General features: G+C 39.3%; 1 protein-coding gene across 1 annotated transcript in view; it reads right to left on the bottom strand.

Moving 5' to 3' along the window:
* man1a1 (mannosidase, alpha, class 1A, member 1) overlaps positions 1-19,761 on the bottom strand; it is a 178,053-nt gene that overhangs the window by 73,295 nt on the left and 84,997 nt on the right. The window lies entirely within an intron of this gene.

Genomic DNA, 19,761 nt, shown 5'->3' with positions numbered 1-19,761 from the left:
CTGAAAAATCATACATTAAATTTATGTTGGGCTTAGATTTACTGACAAAAAATATTATCTGCTTTGTCTTCAATTCATTTAAATATTGCTCCCTTATTGTCAGTGTATTTCATTTTACACGGCCTTATTTCACCCCTTTAAAGCATCTGCTTGTGTTACTTTTTCTTGCTGTTCGTGAACATTATTATGTTGCATAATTTTATCCGACTACCCTGTTAGCTTTTTATCCACTCCAATTTGTTACCACTTCACTGTGAAGCACTAACATCACCATGAACTACATTAATTTTAGCCTCAATATACAATATAAAAACCAGATCAGAGTGACGTGCTGAAAAATCTTGCACTACTTAATTGCCAATCCTTTTTACAGCCTTCTGCTGATCAATTGTCTTATGGTGGGATGATAATCAATTTCATCACTTTCATGTATACTGCTGATTCACTTAAGTTGTTGGAAGCGTCACAACATGGTTCACCTTTAACACGTGTGATTTGACTTGTGTGGTTGCATTTTTAATTTGGCTATTTTTTAACCTTCCCATTAAAGATCACATAAGAATACAGCTTTACAGTGAAACCCTAAATATTTATGTTTTGCAGGACTTTGGTGCCTATTTTTTATAACTCATACATTATTAAACTTCAGTAGTGTTACAAACAGAATGAGCTGCAAACCCCTTTACTCCTTTAATCATAGCCAATGAGTGTTTTTGATAACCATCAATTTGTGGTATTAATAGTGTTCCTGTTTCGCTCATGGAAAGTACAGCCAATGAGAGAGACGACAGAAACGCACAACACTACCTTTGTTTCTGTGTTAGCTGACCTACTGAAGGCTTTTAGGCTATGGTGTGATTACTGTGTCCTGACAAGTGGAAAACTGGTGTGGGCCACCAGACAGGGATGATGACTAAAACTGATAACTGGGTAGGTAGAGCTGGGATCACTCAGTTTATCAGCTGGTGGGTCAACGGGAAGCTGAATCGCAACAAATTTGCTCATCAAACAGGCAATGTAATGGTGTAAACATTTTCTGCTTTCCTTGTATAACTGAGCATCTTTAAGTTGTTTATAGTAAAACTATTTTTCACTCAGCGTGCATTTTTGTATTACACACACAGCCTGAGAGGGGATCTGTAATTTAATCATCTCACATATTAACCACATACCACTCCCACCTAGAGCTGGGCGATATGAGATTTTTTCATATCACGATATGTTTTTTTCATTTCAGGCGATAACGATATCTATCACGATATAAGCCAAATAACTATATTTGTAAGATTTAAATGTGCCGTTGCTCACAAGTAAAATGTGAAATAATCAGCAGCTTGTTTTTATTTAAATATTTATTTCCCATAATAAGTTCAACAGGGTAGATGTACTTAAGGAACATGAGACTTTTTCAGATAAATAAAGGCAAATATTGCAAACTACACAAAAGGCAGCCGCTAAAGCGTTTAAGTTTCAAAATAGAACAAACGAAACAGACTAAATTGTCAATTCCAATAGCTTAATTTCTCTATCGAGTAAAAGTTATATCGCGATACATATCGTTATCGTTCTATCGCCCAGCTCTACTCCCACCCACCTTCTGTTTGAGAGAGGCAGCCAATAAGAAGGAAGGCTTTATGTGAGGATAATAGGGAGGATAAATAAGGTTATTTTGACCTGTAAGTGAAGGCTCAGTAGAGTCCAAAATAAAACGTGGACTGAGCTGTAGCACCCCAAACCAGGTATAACAGATTCTTCAGCATCTGTTTTATTTAACCTGCATTGTTAGACGTTTTACTCATGTCCAACAATGATCCTACGTTTGCACCTTTTTCCCACTTGCCCATTAAATGGACACTAACAGAGAGCAAAGTGACTTGCTGAAAACAATGTGTATACTACTGTTGACGTGCTCCCTTATAAGTACACCACACTCCAGATAAATTGGCCATAAATTCAAAGGTAAGTGGTTCAAATTGATCTAAAAATAACATTGTTGCCGGTTACCACAGCAGTTATTTCCAAGTGTTGTAATGTGCACGTTCAATGATACAACCATAAAAACTCAATCTAAAACAAATTACCTGTAAACTTCCTATGATTACTGGTTAAATTGTCTACCTAACATTACATGATAAAAATGGTTTGGTTGGTACAACTACAGAGTTGAAAACATCTAAAAAAAAAAAAAAAACAGCAGCGGTAAATGTTAGGTGGGTGTTTGACAGGTAAACCTTTAACACTCTTGCCTCATGATTCACAGGTTTGCAAATAACAACAATAATTAAAGAGATTAATCTGATTGAGAAAAAGAACAAGTCAACTAGGGTTACTATGGAAATGGACACAAAATAGTGTATCACGCTAGTTTGACACCTCTCCTTCCCTTCCTCTGTCCTCAATCCTTCTCTCTCCAACTGTAGCCCTGCTCTCTTTCCTCAGCGCAGATTAGACCGGTCTAAAAAGAGATTAAGATAGATATCCAGAAGAATATCCATTCTCTACGCTTGGTGAATAACCTTTACTCGGCTGTGTATGTGTGTGAATGTGTGTAGATATGTAAGGGGCTTTACTTGGGAGGAAAGTAGAGATGGCCAAAAGGGGAAAGGGATGAGGGGGGAGCTGTTTTTCTCTTTCCTTCCCTTCCAGCAAAGCCAATTTTCTCAGTGAGTGAAATGGATTTCCTGAGGACAGAAGATAGAAGCTGTCTGCCAGCTCCGCCCAACACAATGTATTACCCTGTGTGTGCGTGTGTGTTTGTGTGTGTTGTGGATGTCTCACCTGTCAGTGGTCAATAGCGCTGTGTGCTGACCTGCACAGCGAGAGGTCAGAGATGGGATTACACCCTGGGTGGCTTTGTGTCAATGAGCTTGTCCCTGCCTGCTTCTGTGTGTACCAGAGTCAGGTAGTGATCATACGTCTACATCTTTCTTTATATACTGCACGTGTGCCCATCAAAATAACGAATTGGCTGTAAATGTCACAGACTGCTATCTTTTGGAGGGAGTTATTGGACAAAATATTCTCTCTTGTCATATCAGATGGTTTGAGAGATGATTTCCAAACCAATTCAACCACCTGAGAAGTACCTCTGATGGAGCAGAGCAGCACCACGAGGCTAATTCTCTCTGGGATTGGACACACACAAGATCATTTTCAAAACTGAACAACAATTATCTTCTACTTATTGACATTCAAAGGCTGATCAGTGCGGTGTGTCAAACTAATGCACTACCTGTGGTCCCCCACTGTTTGTGTGGAGTCGGCTGGTTTTTGGCTACACAAAAAGGGGAGTTGTGGGAATTCAACCAGTGTTGATGTTATGGGGATGCACTTGAGTTCAGCAGGATGATGATAGGGGTTCTTATTGTTTTTAACAGTTACAGCATACTACAAAAGAAGTTTTGTGTTTGTTGTGACCTCTGTCACCTGCAGAGCAACAGGTAAGCTAAAGGACCAACAGCAGGATGAATTTTGGTTACGTCCATCAGCCAGTCTGCTCCATTTTACATTTTTCTTCACATGAGGAGTTTGAACTAAACGTTGCTTACAAAATAACCATCATAGTTGTTGTAATGATATCTGGAGAGATTGCAGTAGACTGGCAGAGAACTGGGGAAATGGCTTATGGGCTAAAATAATAAAAAAGAATTTAAGTTCAACTGGTTTAACCTGGCACTCTCTAAAAATCTATACAGTTTGTTAGGAATCTTTGAATATACTGAAACCTCTCAGGCTCATAAGCTGCAGTTCTTAAAAAATACTCCAGCAGTCAGGGTTTTAATGGCTTGTGTAGCTGGTGAGCTTTACAAATAGGTGTTACTGTATTAACAACAAAACCTATTCAGATTCACATAATCCAGTCATATGATGTCTTACAACTTTAAAATGAACCCTCAATACCCAACACGGTCTGAACATGGGGATGAAAACACATACACAAAATAGTTTTTAATAAACTGAATCAAACTTCCTCAGTGCCTACGAATCTCTTTATATTTACATTTTTTAAAAATGAATAAATACATAAAAAACAGACAAATGCAGATATAAAACGGGGTGCTTTTTTGCAGGGTTTCATGGATCCATTTAGACAAGAGCCCTACACTTTCACATTCATAGCAATTACACAAGGTTTCACCATTTATTGGATGCTTTTAAGTCTAGGTACAGTGCCCTACTGTGCCATGCCTGCCAGTATTTTTAGAATCGCAGGTCCCAATGGAAATCAAACCTGAACCTTGACTGTTTAAGAGCCTTACTGAACACACAACAAAAATAAAACACTGATTGAATGAAATGTGAAATAAAATGATATCCAGCCAGCTTTCTATCTCTCTCTTCCTTCTGTTTTGTGGCAGCACAATGAAGTGAGATGAGGTAAATGGAAAGCTGTGGTAGTGGGTGTGTGTGTTTGTGTGTCACGCTCGATGGGAGTCTGATGGGAAGTCACAGTCTCAGGAGGCGGTCTATCAATGTGGATTGCTTTGGCTTTGTTACGTGTGTGTGTGTGTGTGTGTGTGTGTGTGTGTGTGTGTGTGTGTGTGTGTGTGTGTGTGTGTGTGTGTGAGTGCGCGCATGTGCGCTCCTGTCTGTAGGTATCCACGTTGCTTCCAGTTCAATCCATAAATTGAGTTTTTCTCCGCCGTCTATGTTCGATCACTCCATTTGGCTTCATCTTCTGTCTGATTCATTTTTTCATTTTTTTTAATCAAAGGCTTTAAGTGGGTTAAACAATCCGATATGACCTTAAAGGGGACCTACTGTGATTTTCCATATTTACTGATATGTACTGTATATTCTATTACCAAGGACTGGTGTTTTTTTGTACATCTAAAGTCACTGTAACCCACACACACACATTCATGCAGCATCATTCTTTGCCTCATACAGTGATGGATGCATTGTGATGATTGGGCTGGTTATGGGTCAGGTGGTAGAGCAGGTCATCTACCAATCAGAAGGCCCGTGGATTAATCCTTAGCTCCTCCTGTTCATGTGGCAAAGTATCCATGGGCAAGACTGCCCCTGATACACTAGACTCCGAACTTTAGATAAAATGACTTAGGTATAGACAAAAGCACCATAAACTTATCATATAAGCTGCTTGTTTCAAACAGAGGATAAAGACTGAGGCAGCACAAAGGCTAAGTATAAGACAAATAAGGATTATTTTGATCTGTGGATTGTACAAAGCTAATCTAATGGGTTCCAACAATAAAAATATGGAGCTGGAAATCAGCAGACATGTTATAGGTCAGGAAAATCCAAGTGAACACAGAGGTTTTTTGACTACTGTACTTCCTGAATAACTAGATTAAAATAAAAAACAACAAACAAAAACAAAACAGCCTGTTATCTGCAGCTTCCCGTCTCATTCCTGGTCCCAAACAATCATCCTTCCTCTATTTTCTCACGCCAGCCACCTATCGTAACTATATTTGCTCTTCTTCTTCTTCGGATGTATTTCTCATTGTCTGAGCCTCTGGCTAACAGCAGGAGCACATTCTTTTTATCTCCACACCTTCACATCATCATCTCATTTGTTGTTTTTAACACAGGACCTCTGTTTGGACATGACTCTCTCTCCATCCAACAACCAGAAAAGTAGATTTGCCGCAGCCGAGCACATCCTCATTGGTACTAAATGAGGGAAATGACTGGACACATATCAGTTGATTACATTATATATTATAAGGGAACATTACAATATAAAGAAATGCCAGAGGGAGTCTGGAGTTAAAAACCCAAGAAGGTGGAGTGTATGAGCAAACTCTGATAATATTTTGATTTTAATATGTCAATGAAAAACTTGTACTGCTTAGCCATGCACTAACCTAAACCCCAGATTAAAAACACATCCCTAATTTTATTTGTTATTATTAATCCAGGGATGTCATTAAATGCTGGATTATGAGTCATGCTTCAACAATACAGCCTTGAATGAACATTTTAAGATTGCTGATGGCAGACATCTAGTTTAATTCTGCTTATGCAATAAACATTCAATTGCTTTGTTGCCCACCACGAGTCGGACTTTGGGATAAACTATCTGCTATTACAAGTCACATGAGTGTTCCAAGCCCAGGGCTAATAAGGGCTAGCACAGAGGTAAACATAGTAATTACAGCTGTTTTTATTTGCTTCTGTTCTTTATTTGCTGGGCTAACATCTGTGAAGAAGCTGCTTGGAAGATGGGGGTTTTTTTAAGAAAATTTGAAAAAAAAAAATGAAAGAAGCCACAAAAATAGTTTTTTTTTCCTTTTTTTTTTTTTTTTAAGGAAGCAGCTATTCAAATTACCGCCTTGTCAGCCATATGTCCGAATAACATAAAAAAAAGTGCACATCTAGACTTCCTGCTGTTTCTCAACTTTAGCTTAGGGACTGCCAACTCCTCTTTGAGCCTCTTTCAGAGTGCCTCCTCGTTTCTCTGCCTTGATCTTGCCTCACTTCTATTTTCTGTGTAATGCTGCATTCATGTCATATTAGAACGACTGACTGTCAGCTACTGGCTGGGAGAAATGTTATTATAAGCAAAACAGCACTTATAGACTCTTGTACTTGTCATCATGAGGCGCAGTGTTTAAATGCAGGAAGTGAACATGCCTGTTCTCTGTTGAGGCAGTCCACATTTCTTCATATTGACTTAACATATTATTAAGGATAAACATTGTGTGTATTTCTATGTAGTCCTGCAAGAATTATAAGATAAAGATTAATCCTGACTTGTGTAAACCTGGTTTCTACCTAAATAACAGAGATAGAAAAGTGACAAACCAAACAAATTATGTTAAGCAATAACCTGGTAATAGTGATTTTGTAACTGATTTCACAGTCTGCATGAGAGTAATGCTAGTATTATTTAATGACTCTGAAATATGGGCAAGGCTTACTGAAAATTATTAATAAAAGCGCCAAGGAGCCTGATTTCAGCTCACTCACAGGCTATTTCAAGCAGCTTTAACTGTTTGATTGGATCACAAAGGCTGAGTATCAGAGTGAAAGACTGGAGATTAGAGTGTTGCTAAAATTTGTGAATATACTTGGGGAAAACTTATCTTAATGGAGACCTATAATTTAGTTGAAGGAATTGGCAAAGGCGTTTTGTGCTATCCCAAGCCAGGCCGCCCAGCTTCTTGTGCCATCGGATCAATCAGTGACAATAAAACCTTTCAGGAAATGAATCAAGGCCTGGCAAGAGGAACCCAATGTTCAGCTAATTTCTGTTGTTCGATGCCATTGAGATCCATGAAACAATCAAGTGCTTTCAATAATGCAGGGGGGGAGGCCAGACAGTTAATGCTTCTCCAGACAAATGGCTAAGTTATAAGAAAGCAGCACTAAGTAGAACCCTGTCACAAATACCCACTCATATATCTCATAATTGAGATTAAGATCATCTGGGTGAGAAGCTTTTAAGCAGTTAGAAGTGTTTATTTTTGACAGGATGTTATCTAAAACTGTTCCTTTTCCTATGAGAACACAACAGCAGTGTCTAGTTGAGATGCTTTTACACAGCTGGAAATACTACTCAGTTAGGTTTAGGGCAGAGCGAGGCCCGAGTACAGACACAGGATGACAATGCACTCAATGCTTTGCAAGTTTGCCCAACGCACCGAAGAGCTCTGGTTTGAGACCGGAAGGAGACACAAATTCCTTTGGGGTCGACCATCCAGTACCACAGTGTGCCGCCTGGTGTGTGAATAAGGAAGCAGCTGAAAGAAGCATTATTCTCACATGGGTACGATTAACAGTGTAGCTTCCACACTATTCCAACAATTGTAGCCGATTGACATAACTTTTGTTATTAGACCAAGAGAGAGGCTCCATGTGGACATATGCAAAGACAATACCCTATAATGCACCAACTAGGGCTGGGCCATATTATACCGTTCACGGTAATACCGGTATAATGTTAGGCAACGATAGGAAAATAAAATATCGCGATAGAATGGGAGTAAAAACGCGCATGTGCAGTGCCTTTGTTTTCATACGCACATGGCCGATTGTTGAGTGAAACAGATGAACCAGAATTGGTTTGTAAAAATGGTGCAACTTCTGTGATGTGGAACTGGTTTGGTGTTTGTCCATCAGATACACAACAAAGCACATTTTTTTTGCAGAACATGCAAGCGGCCGTCGTTATTGTCGTATTTGTCGGACTAAGATGCTCTTAAATCTGGGAGTAATCTGGGTCCTAAACTCTGTATGCTTCAGGTCAAACAACACTGCAGCATCACTGAGCGTTAAAAACTGTCTAAATTCTTTCATCTTTAGTAAAACGATCAGCATTGCTGCTTTACCAGGTGTAACTATGAAGTTTAGCTTCCAGGCATCCATTAAAACAAAATTTATTACATTTAACGGAGTTAGAAGTTAGCAGGAAGCTAGCGGAAGTTAGCTTGCTAGTTTCGCTAGTTACCTAAGCATGATATAGCATGTTCTGACTGAGAGATTTCTGAAAAAATTCAAACGTACAGCTCTGCTATCACTTCCAACATAAATGAAGACAGGAAACTAAACAGCAGTGACGTTTGTAGGGTTACTGAAGTTGGGCTAGCTGGTATATAATGATGTGCTACGTGATCGCTAGCGACACAGCTATGTTAGCATAACATAAACAGTGAAGCTGGAGGACGAACACTAACACTTTTCCACTTATAAAAGTTAGCTTGAAGGTTCCTCATGGTTAGAGACAAATGCAATCGCATGGCAGGATGCTGTAAACGGACCAAACTACAGTCAGGAGAACAACTGAGATAATCCATCCACAATACGAGGTTAGTCATTAATATACTGCAACAACATGGGAATAGAGCAGCTGCCAGAGAATTCAACATTAATGAATCAATGGTACAGAAGTGGAGGAAGCAAGAAGAATGAGTTTAATAAAGTTTGATTTATCTGACTGCTTTGTTTTTCTTAATGTGCCTTATAATCCCGTGCACCTTATGGTCCAAAAAATATGTACTGCACACTGCAGTTTAATGTTGCAAAGCACCTCTTTTTAACTTCAGTGGATATTATACATGGTTATGCTCAGGATATGTCAGCACATTTCTACTGGAAATGCCTTTTGGTTAAACTTTCAGCAAGGAATTTGCATTTGCACGGTTACATTTTTATAAAGCTTTAATGTACATAAAAACCAGCTTCTTGTTGAAGTGAAAATAAATGGAAGGTTGTCTTTTTGCGCTAGTAATGTTGTGGAGTTGTATTTTGTCTCTCATCAATTATATCGTCAGTTATATCGTTATCGCAAATTTTCAAATATATATCGTGATAAATATTTTTGGCCATATCGCCCTGCTCTAGCACCAACTATGTATGCCCCTTTCTGTCAGACTGAAACAACTAAAACAGGAGAGACTATTCACCTGTTTCTGTAGATGTCCAACCATGTATAATCCCTACTTTAAGGGATGTCCACACAGGAAGTGACAAGCGGCAACATGGAGACCAGAGACCTTTAGCAATATCGAATGAAAAGCCTGCTGGTGGAAGAGCAAAGGGGCTCCTCTTGACTTCTCTTAACTTCAGAGGCAAGCAACTGAAGCAACCACCAATACCTGCACACTATGACCATGATGCTTCCCATTTTTGATACCTTGAAATGATAATACAGCAACACTAAATCGTCAACTACACATACCCCCTTTTTTAACCATTACTAAGGCCCTATTTCCTAACACCACCTATACTGTCAATGTCAGGATAGTTTGGTCCCATTCTGCACCATTACATTTGAATATCACGTGAGTGTGTGGATGCTCTGTCTTCTACAAGCAAAGCTGCAAAGACAACAGGATCATTTTTTTACATTACTTTTAGATAAATATGATTATTTTTGGCATCTGTCTTTAAAAGAGGTACATGACACACCCGAGAGTCGAGTGTCTAGGCTTGTTATCATGTGACAGGATTTTTCAGTTTAATCTGTGTTGGTTTAAGGGATGAGGTAAGCAGCTGGGACACTCATCCCTGCAATCATCAGATTACGCTGTCAGACACAACTAAAGGAGATTGGGATTAGTTTTCATCATAATCAGGATTCATCACTTCAATTCATTCTAATCACTGTGGAATAAATGTTTGAAGAGGATGAAAATCTCTTCTTACAATGAATAATGCAAAATGTAATTAGATTTTCACAGTGAGGACGTGTTAATTCTTCCAGTGCTGTAATTTAAATTTTACACATTACAATTCAAAATTCCTCTCTTTGCTTTTATCGTGTGGATGAAGCTGGGACACAGCACCTGCTGCCTGATTTTCTATTTTGTATTATTTCAAACTTTTTCCATCACTGCTTTCAGTTTCGTTCCTCCATCCATCATCACCTCTTTCCACACTTCCTTCAGGTCTCCCACAGACAATATCTTCCTTCATGCACTGCTTCCTTCTTCCTGTTCTCTCACTCTCTCAGCTTACCTGCTCACATTTCTTACTCAGTCTGTCCTTTCTTTGTCTTTCCCCCACGTTAAGCACTTAGCTTTGATTATGAAGATGACTGGAAGCCGCACACTTTGCACACCTTTCTATACTTTGTTTTTTCCCCCCTTTCGTCAGTAGATGAAGTCACATCCTAACATCTGTATGCAGGCAGAGACGTTAAAAGCTTGCCAGTAGGGTGCAGTACCGGGTGTACTTTTCTGATCAGATTTTCATCAAAGAGTCAGTCTTTCTGAGTCAGAGCCAAAGACACAGAGTCCCTCTGCTCTACTATCTGCTCCTTCTGGCCATCTTTAGCACTTTTTACCACTCTCTCCTGGTTTATCACACTCGTCAAGACAACAATCTCACCACTGCCCCAAAATTTAGGCTGTAAGCAGAATTGCAAAATGCATTTCAGTTCAGATTGTTTTCAAGAAGGATGGTGTCGAGACTGGCGAAGACTCCAAAATGGATAAAAGCTGTTGAATGCTCCTAAAACATGACACCTGACTTTAACTTACACTTCATTTATTTTCATCTTCTAAACTTTCAAAAACTGGTTTTCACATCCAAGCTCAATCACCAACAGGCCTTAGATTTAAACTTTTAATTGTTTTCGGCAGCTACAATGGGAAGCTAATTATTCCCATTTAAGGCTTTTTGATATAAAAGATATTTCAACATTTAAAGTGACCTTTCGAGTGTTCTTGGCTCTTCAGCCTTAACACCCAATGAACATCTCAACATGAAAACATCTTAAGATCTCCAGGTGAAGGCCTTTGCAAGGTTGTTTTAATTTTTATTTCATGTTATTTAATTTTTTTGAGTATTGAGTTCATTTTATTCAAGTTCTTTTGTCACGGAGCCTTGAAAGGCAAAAAGAAGAAAAAAGGTTTTACAGGATGCTGGCCAGTGCTGGACACTCCACACGAATGCAGCAAAACCCTGCCAATTATCAGACACCCTACAGCTCACCTGGTGGAATTTACACCACATGCACAGAGGCTGTGCAGCCTGGGTTCAATTTTGCAGGCCATGTCCTGCTTGTCACCTCCCGGCGCTTTCTCCTTTACTTTCCTGTCATCTAGCTGTAACCATCTAATAAAGGCACTCTCAAAATCTTTCCTAAAACATGAAAATACAGATTTCTGTACATGTGCAGGTGTACAGCAGCTGCTGCAGTATTTCAGTCACTAACAGGAGCAAAGTTCCTGCCAGAGCTCCACTTTGAAGAAGATTTACACATTATCCCTTGGAGAATCCGTTCCATGTATTTTCAATAGAGACGGGTCAATAATTCTGCTGGAGGACAGGATATTCTGTATTGCAGTGGTAAGTTCTAATTAGCAAAGGTTAGCCAGCTATCTAAGATCACTCATTAGTTTCAGGGTCATTAGAACTTTTTTATTAACTTAAACTTCACTTCATGGCACAACAATACTCTTGAGATTAAAAATCTCATTTGCAAGAGTCCAGAGGTCATAAGATCAAGACTGAGAAGTGAAAAACTTCAAAAGCTCGATCCATTTAAAATTCTCACCAGTGTCAGTTTAGATGACCCAACAACTGACAATCTGAGTTGCTGTGGAGAAGGGATTTCTGCAACCGGTCAACAGGACTTGTTTGAAAAGGGTTGAAGAAGCATGTCCACATGCAGTCCTATACTGTAAGAAGTTTAGTGGCTTGATCTGAACTGCATCTGAATTAAAAACTGGTAAAATACTTGAAAGGCAGCAGAAGAAAAAACGGTTTTGTCACATAATGGTGTGACATTATGTAAAAAGTCTGAATATACACTCTAGTCTTCAAACATGACCATTGTATTTTATTCGTACATGTATTAAAGCAACCACTAGGTTGTCAGTACCAGTGTTGGTCAAGTTACTTGAAAAAAGTAATCAGTAACTAATTACTGATTACTTCCCAAAAAAGTAATCCTGTTACTTTACTGATTACTTATTTTCAAAAGTAATTAGTTACTTAGTTACTTTTTAAAACGTTATTTATCCCCTAAATAGGTAATAAAACAATAGATCTTTCAGCCCAATTCTACTTTTTCTGCATAATCCATCATATAAAATGTAATCAAATGAAGGTCTCTTTGTAAAACTTATTTTATTAGTTTTAATCTTTTAACTTTATGCATCAAGCAAACATTAAATTATATGCAACATTCTCTGACTGGAAGAAATTTGTTTAACATTTTAACATTAAACCCATTTTCTGCACATTCCAGCACATAAAATAAAATAGTTTTTTGTGTTTGCACTCACTCTTTCAAATAGATGCACGTAAAACACAGCGGAAACTAAATAAAATCAAAGACTCAGCGGTCCTGTTGCTCTATTTTCACCTGTAAAGCAGGAGTGGGGCAGGCACGTTTAGGGGGTTTTTCGCTGTAAAAAGAGGTTTTCTTCCCACGCAGTGAAGAGCGGATGCTAATGTTTTTGTCACTTTTTATGGAATCAAACTCAACATAAGGTTAGTACTTCCACGCTTTAAACGCTGCACGCTCATACTCTCTCCCGCACTCGTTATATTATCCATTGTTGATCTGCACACAGCTGATGCCACGAACGTCGCACTCGCTTACGTCATTGTCATGAGACACTCTCGCAAAAAAATCATGGTTTTAGTAACGCAGTGTGCTTAAAGTAATCTAACATTAATCTATTGACCTGTTTTGCAATTGTAATCCCTTACTTTACTCGTTACTCGAAAAAAGTAATCAGATTACGCGTTAGTGCCCATCTCTGTTCACTACACTCTATAGCATTTTTTTAATACTAATACATTAAAATACCAATAAAAGGCCTCACACACAACTGCACTGGTCAGAGCGAACACTTTGATGCATTTAAGGGAGGTTTTGTTTAATTGAAAGGATCATTTCTGAATATTCTAAGTGGGCTGTTGACAAGGTCTCCTATCTCTAATGAATTCATTTTCAATTCAGACGACAACACTAGAAAATGCAGACAAAGTCAAGAGGCGGAATGCTTTGTAAGGTCATGATCTTATCTACAGTATTATTTTCTGTATTCACCTGGCTGCCTCTCGCTTTAAAAAGTATCTTCTTTGGCTACTCTAAATTGGAAGTTACATAATGTCTATCAAGTGTTCAGTTGTTATAAAAATATCTCTCCACATAATGTACCTGGATGTGGGTAGTGGGAGTTTAAGCCTGTCAGTGACTCGTCTAGAAAACCTCGCTAGGTGAAAATGAAGAATTAAAGGTCTGTAATCCTACCAACTGTGAAAATGAAAAACACAAATTCTTCTGTCTTCTGCTTTAAACTTCACCTGTAAGACAATATAGATGTTTGTTTACTTTGGGATGGAATTTAACTTGTTTGTAGCAGGGAGCACATCTTTTTTCTATTAGATTTGCACCCTTGCTAGTAGTGTGTTTGACCCTCTTTGCCCTAAAAACTGCTTTTTAGACTCAATAAACATTCCTCCGAGATTTAGGTCCATGTTGACAGGGCGGGTGCTCTATGCGATTTGACTGTGACAGTCATTTGAGTACAGTGAACTCATTGTCATGCCAGAAACCAGTTTGAGATGATCAATCGATGATCAAAAGATGAAATCGAGTCACATCAGATTTTTCCAATCGTCTATTGTCCAGTTTTAGTGAGTCTATGTGAACTGTGGCCTGAGTTTCTTGTTCTTAGCTAACAGTCGTGGTCTTCTGCTTCAAGGTCCGATAAGATAAGATAAGATAAGATAACCTTTATTAGTCCCACACGTGGGAAATTTGTTTTGTCACAGCAGGAAGTGGACAGTGCAAAAGTTATGAGGCAAAAATTAGAATACAATAAGAATAAATACAGTACACAACTGTACAGAATAGAATAAAATAAAATACTATATACAGTAGAATAAAATAAAATAAATATACAATAAGATAAAAATAGAATACAAATACAAATACTATATACAACTGAGTAAAAATACAACGATGACAGAAAGGATTATTGCACTTAGTATTATTGCATATGTATGGATGTGTGTGCTTGATCAGTTAAAGTCTTTATTATGGAGTCTGACAGCAGTGGGGAGGAAAGACCTGCGAAATCTCTCCGTCCCACACCGTGGGTGCCGCAGTCTCCCACTGAAGGAGCTGCTCAGTGCTGTCACAGTCTGCTGCATGGGGTGGGAGATGTTGTCCATCAGGGATGACAGCTTAGCCGCCGTTCTCCTGTCACTCACCACCTCCACTGGGTCCAGAGGGCATCCTAGAACAGAGCTGGCCCTTCGGATCACCCTGTTCAGTCTCTTCCTGTCCCCAGCAGAGATGCTGCCGCCCCAGCAGACCACGCCATAAAAGATAGCAGAAGCCACAACAGAGTCATAGAATTTCTTCAGGAGTGGGCCCTCCACTCCAAACGACCTGAGTCTCTGCAGCAGGTACAGCCTGCTCTGCCCTTTCCTGTAGAGGGCGTCTGAGTTATTAGTCCAGTCCAGTCTATTGTTCAGATGAACACCAAGGTACCTGTAGCTGTCCACAGCCTCAATGTCCATACCTTGGATGTTCAGTGGTTGCAGTGTGTTGAGCATCCAGATATGCTCCAACTTTGGTTGCCATGAGTGATTGTTTGAGTTAAAGTTCGCGACAGTCTAGAGTGTCTTGTTTCTGACTGTTTCTGAACCCCGGAGATAGTTGTGCAGGAAAATCCCAGCAGATCAGCAGTTTCTGACATCCATGCTACATTCAAAATCACTCACGTGAACTTCCTTTCCATTTGAACTTCACCATCTTAACCATGTTGCCATGACTAAATGAAGTTGCTGCTAGATGCCTGATTAGACATTTACATTTATGAGCAATTGAACATGTTTATTTAAAGCATAAGCCTGCAAAGCAGCTTTACCCAGCAATTTTGCAACCATACACCGACGGTCATTTAAAGCATCACCACTACCCACATTCAGTCATCTTCACTATCACACGCTTTCAGTCCTCCAAGGCTACCTGTTGTCCATCTATCCATGAGAGAACCCTGACCTTCAGGTGAATGAATGGGACCTTGTGTAGCAGCAATGAAATAGAAGAGGATGGTGAACTGAGCGACACTCATAAAAGAATTGGATCTAAGAGTGATGGTGAGTGAGAAAGAGGGGGGTCAGTTTTCAATTCACTGTCTCGCTCATGTTGAGAGGATAATCAGTTCAGATGATACCAAAAGCTTCTAATTTTCTCATTATTATGGCTGCCAATAAAGATTAATGCAGGAAGCTTGCTATCAGCTTTCAAAACATAAAAAAAAAAATGAGGGGGGGGGTAGTTTTTTTTTTAATGCCTTCAAACATTTTCTACCTCACACATTGATACTCTAATGGCTGAATCGGGGCAATTTTAGAGTTCAGTTACTGGCCAAAGCACATTTTACATGCAGACCAGAGCAGCTGGGGATCAAACCTCTGACCCTGTGCTCTACCTCTTGAACCACAGCCACACTGTAGCCAAATCCACCACAGACAAATAGCGTGTGGGCAAAAAATGTACTGACGGCCGCCAGCGCTACCCCTGACCCTTCTAGTAGTTGCACCTATAATATATATTTGAAAATCAAAGCTTACTTCCTTCTTGAGTTAATAAAACTTGACCTCTGACCTTGAGGCCAAGTTCACCAAGGTTCAACCTCATTTGAGATTTTTTTATAGATACACTTATGGTATCCATTTGAAAATCCTTGGAGACATATTTATCAAGTTTTTGTGTCCACAAATTTTAGTGTCCACTCTGTCCACCCACCCACCCGGTGTGGTGACGACAATACCCAATCACCTTTTTATGACTAAGGGATAATAAAAAAAAAGAAAAACAACAACAAAAAAAGAAAAAATGACTCACATATGGTTATTCAAAAGCTTTACTATGGTGACACACACATAGGCTCATACCGTCATTAGTATTATACTGCCCACTTTGTTATCAGCTTTAGGACTCAAAGTAGGAAAGATTAAACTATTGTCTTCTTACAACGTAACCACTTTGCACTCTTTAAGTAGCGCTCGCTGTTCTTATTAGTTTTACTGTTTAGTTTTATGACATGATCCATACATCTAACGCTTGACAAGTAAGAAAAAAATATTCCTCCAGATTTGCTGTGTGTGGTGAAGCATGGAAATGCTCACTGAACTTGGAAATGGGTTTTGCTCTCCAGTCTGACTTCTGCCCACACCGCCTCCCTCTGCTAATAAAGAAGCGCTTAGCCTCACAAGCCTCGTTCATTCACTGCCGAGATGAAGATGTAGATTAAGGTGTATACCTGCATGTAAAGAACTGATTACTCCTGAAGTGTCAGCGGTAATGAAGAAGCCACTTAAAGGAAAATCCCACTTGGTGACATCAGTCTAAAAAACAGAAATCAACTGTGAAGATCTTTGGGGTATGGGCTATACTTATGCTGGTATCAGGTTTTTGGGGCTGTAATGATGTGCAGAATTATCTGTTCTTTAGTGGGGCTTCATCATTCATTTAGAGACTGAACGTCATAAGCTGAAGATACAAAGGAGATATGGCATCAAGAAAAAACTGAGTTTAAGACACCACTTCTGCATCGGCAGAGTAGCGCAATACCCAGCAGGTGTCATTTTCACAGCCTCTTGTCACTGAGCAGATTTATACACATGCACACAAGCACAACAGGTCTGGCACTATGAGTAAAGTGAGAAGCCCTGAGGAATCTCCCTTCTCGCTTGTTTTTCCTGCATAAAACAAGGTTGCAGAAACAGTTTTTCAGCACTAAGACACTTCAGGACATATTCAGTCTCTGAGGGTGGAGGGAACACCACCGCTCAGTTCCCTTTCAAGCAGAACGCTGACCCCAAGTGTCCTGAACTTTCACTCTTTTACTACAGAAGAAAGTAAAAGTTGCTTCAGACCACATGACTGGGTGCATTTCAATGTAAACACCAGCACAGAGGAGGGAAATGAGTCTGCTGACATATGACAAAGGGATGGCTGTTTTAAACCTTATTTTTGTACAAGTGAGAAAAGTTTCCAGTCTGGCAACAAAAACAACTTGGTTAGATTTGGAAGAAGATCTCAGGGTTTGGGTTTAAAACACGCATTTTCAAGAAAAGTAACCTCACTGGCAGGATCTTTAACATCTTACAGAGCCCATCTGGGAGAAAGCATCAAAGGCAAACTTGAACCAATTTTGTGCACAGCCAAAACTTCATCTAAAAGAGGCCACAGCAACTTTCCCCCCCCAAAAAGACTGTGAGACAAACTTAAATAAAGTAAGTGAAAGACAAGTTAACGACTAAATGAAAACATGGTTCAGGTGTCTGTGAAATATTACTTTAGAACATAAAGAAACCCAACTGAACTGAGATTTAAATCAGCCTACATTTTCTGCCATCTGGCTGATATCCACTCCTGCAAAGGTCGCTAATAAATCTCACTGCATAGGAACAGAGTTAAATAGCAGCTCTTTAAAGTCATTCACAGAATTGTGTCAGGCTGAATAACTGCATAATGCTGCCTCTTACACCTTTCAGGCCACTGTAAACATGAGTGAGATACTCTGCTGGCCAATTTCGGCTTATATTTTGCTCATGTGTTCCTGAAGCAAGCCTTTCCATTCAGAAGCCATCTCTGAAATACTTCCAGGTAGGGCTGGGCCATATCATACCGTTCACGGTAATACCGGTATAATGTTGGGCAACGATAAGAAAATGAAATATCGCGATAGAATATGGGTAAAACGCGCCTGCGCAGTGCCTTTGTTTTCATACACACATGGCAGAAAAAGCATGGCAGCGACGGAGAATGAGGAGGGCGAAAGTGGATCATTGAATGAAACGGATGAACCAGAACTGGTTTGTAAAAATGCTGCAACTTCAGTGGTGTGGAACTGATTTAGCTTTCGTCCGTCAGATACACAACAAAGCACTATTTTTGGTAGAGCATGTTATCCCGTGTGCCTTATGTATGAATTCTGGTTGTGTTTACTGACCTCGAAAAATTTTTATGTGGTACACGGCGCTCGAAAATCTGTCAGATGTTTTAGTACGACTTTGCTAAGCTACAAACCCGCACCGCTTGAACTGTCAGCAAGGAATTTGCATTTGCACTGTTACATTTTTATATAACTTCAATGCACATAAAAAACAGCTTCTTGTTTAAGTGAAAATACATTGATGTTCTGTTTTGTTTTTTTGCACTAATAAAGTTGTAGAGTTGTAAAGTATTTTGTCTAGTGTCAATTATATCGTCAGTTATATCGTTATCGCAAATTTTCAAATGTATATTGTGATAAATATTTTTAGTCATATCGCTCTGCTCTACTTCCAGGCAGCTATTTTGAAGCCGTTCGGTCACACTGACATAAAAACAGCAGTAAAATCTGGTTGGTTTTTATTAAAATTGCACTTCTACTACACTTGCACATAGTTTCACAACATTGCAGACAGGATCTGTGCTTATCCAACCAGAACACTGAACAAATGCTGCGCTAATTTGCACTGTGGATTTAATATGCAAAGAAAAAGTAAAACAAAGTATGTTTATTAAACTATAAAGGGGAGATAGTCATGGCTGCCACCACACAGCTGAAAGTAGTGTGAGGCTGTAATGTTCGCATGTGTCCGCATAACAACCAGATTGGTTGATATGTTTTCCCATTTTGTCTGTTGATGGCTCGCTGGAAGCAGATAGCCAACCATCATTAGCACTTCAGAATTCTCCCATAGATTTCTAATCATGATTTGCTGAATGCCACTGGTCTCCAGTAAAGTCCAGAAGGCTGTGGTAATGCAGAAGACTGACTGGTCTCAAATTTTGGTGGTGTAAGCCACAAACCTAAAGTACCAGCACCAAAGTAAGGACATTAGGGGGTGACTCCAGAACTTAATTCAGGCCCTGGTCCCTGCAGTAGTTCCTCTAAAGGTTTTTTGTCTATAAGCAAATTCCCTGCTCAATTCTTTAATAATACAACAGCTTTCAGAACTGTTAATAGCCAAAAGGCGCTACAGAAGACAAGATCCAAGAACAACAACACAGAAGTTAATCTTCCACCCATAGAAAGGCTGGAAGCAAATCAATCAAACTAGATGACGGCGCAATGGTACTCACAAAGAACTTAAATTCACCCTGCAATATGGGAGACATCTAACTGTACCAGCTATTAAAGGGGACAATGCCAAAGATTTTGAGCACATGAAAACATTAATTCATTCAGTCTCCACTCTACCATCTGTTTCATCAATCAGACTATAGGCTGAGATTCCCCAAAGACTCCCCGAAGTTTCATTCAGTGCAGAGGTGGCGGAAAAATAAATAAATAAATAAATAAATAAATAAATAAAAGCAAA

Source organism: Mchenga conophoros, linkage group LG15 (genome assembly GCF_057382185.1).
Source record: "Mchenga conophoros isolate Kocher_MC1m ecotype Shallow Benthic linkage group LG15, M_conophoros_male_GT1.1, whole genome shotgun sequence".
Taxonomy (NCBI): Eukaryota; Metazoa; Chordata; class Actinopteri; order Cichliformes; family Cichlidae; genus Mchenga; species Mchenga conophoros.
The sequence above is the reverse complement of the archived record's forward strand: the minus strand, read 5'-3'. Positions and strand labels throughout refer to the sequence as shown.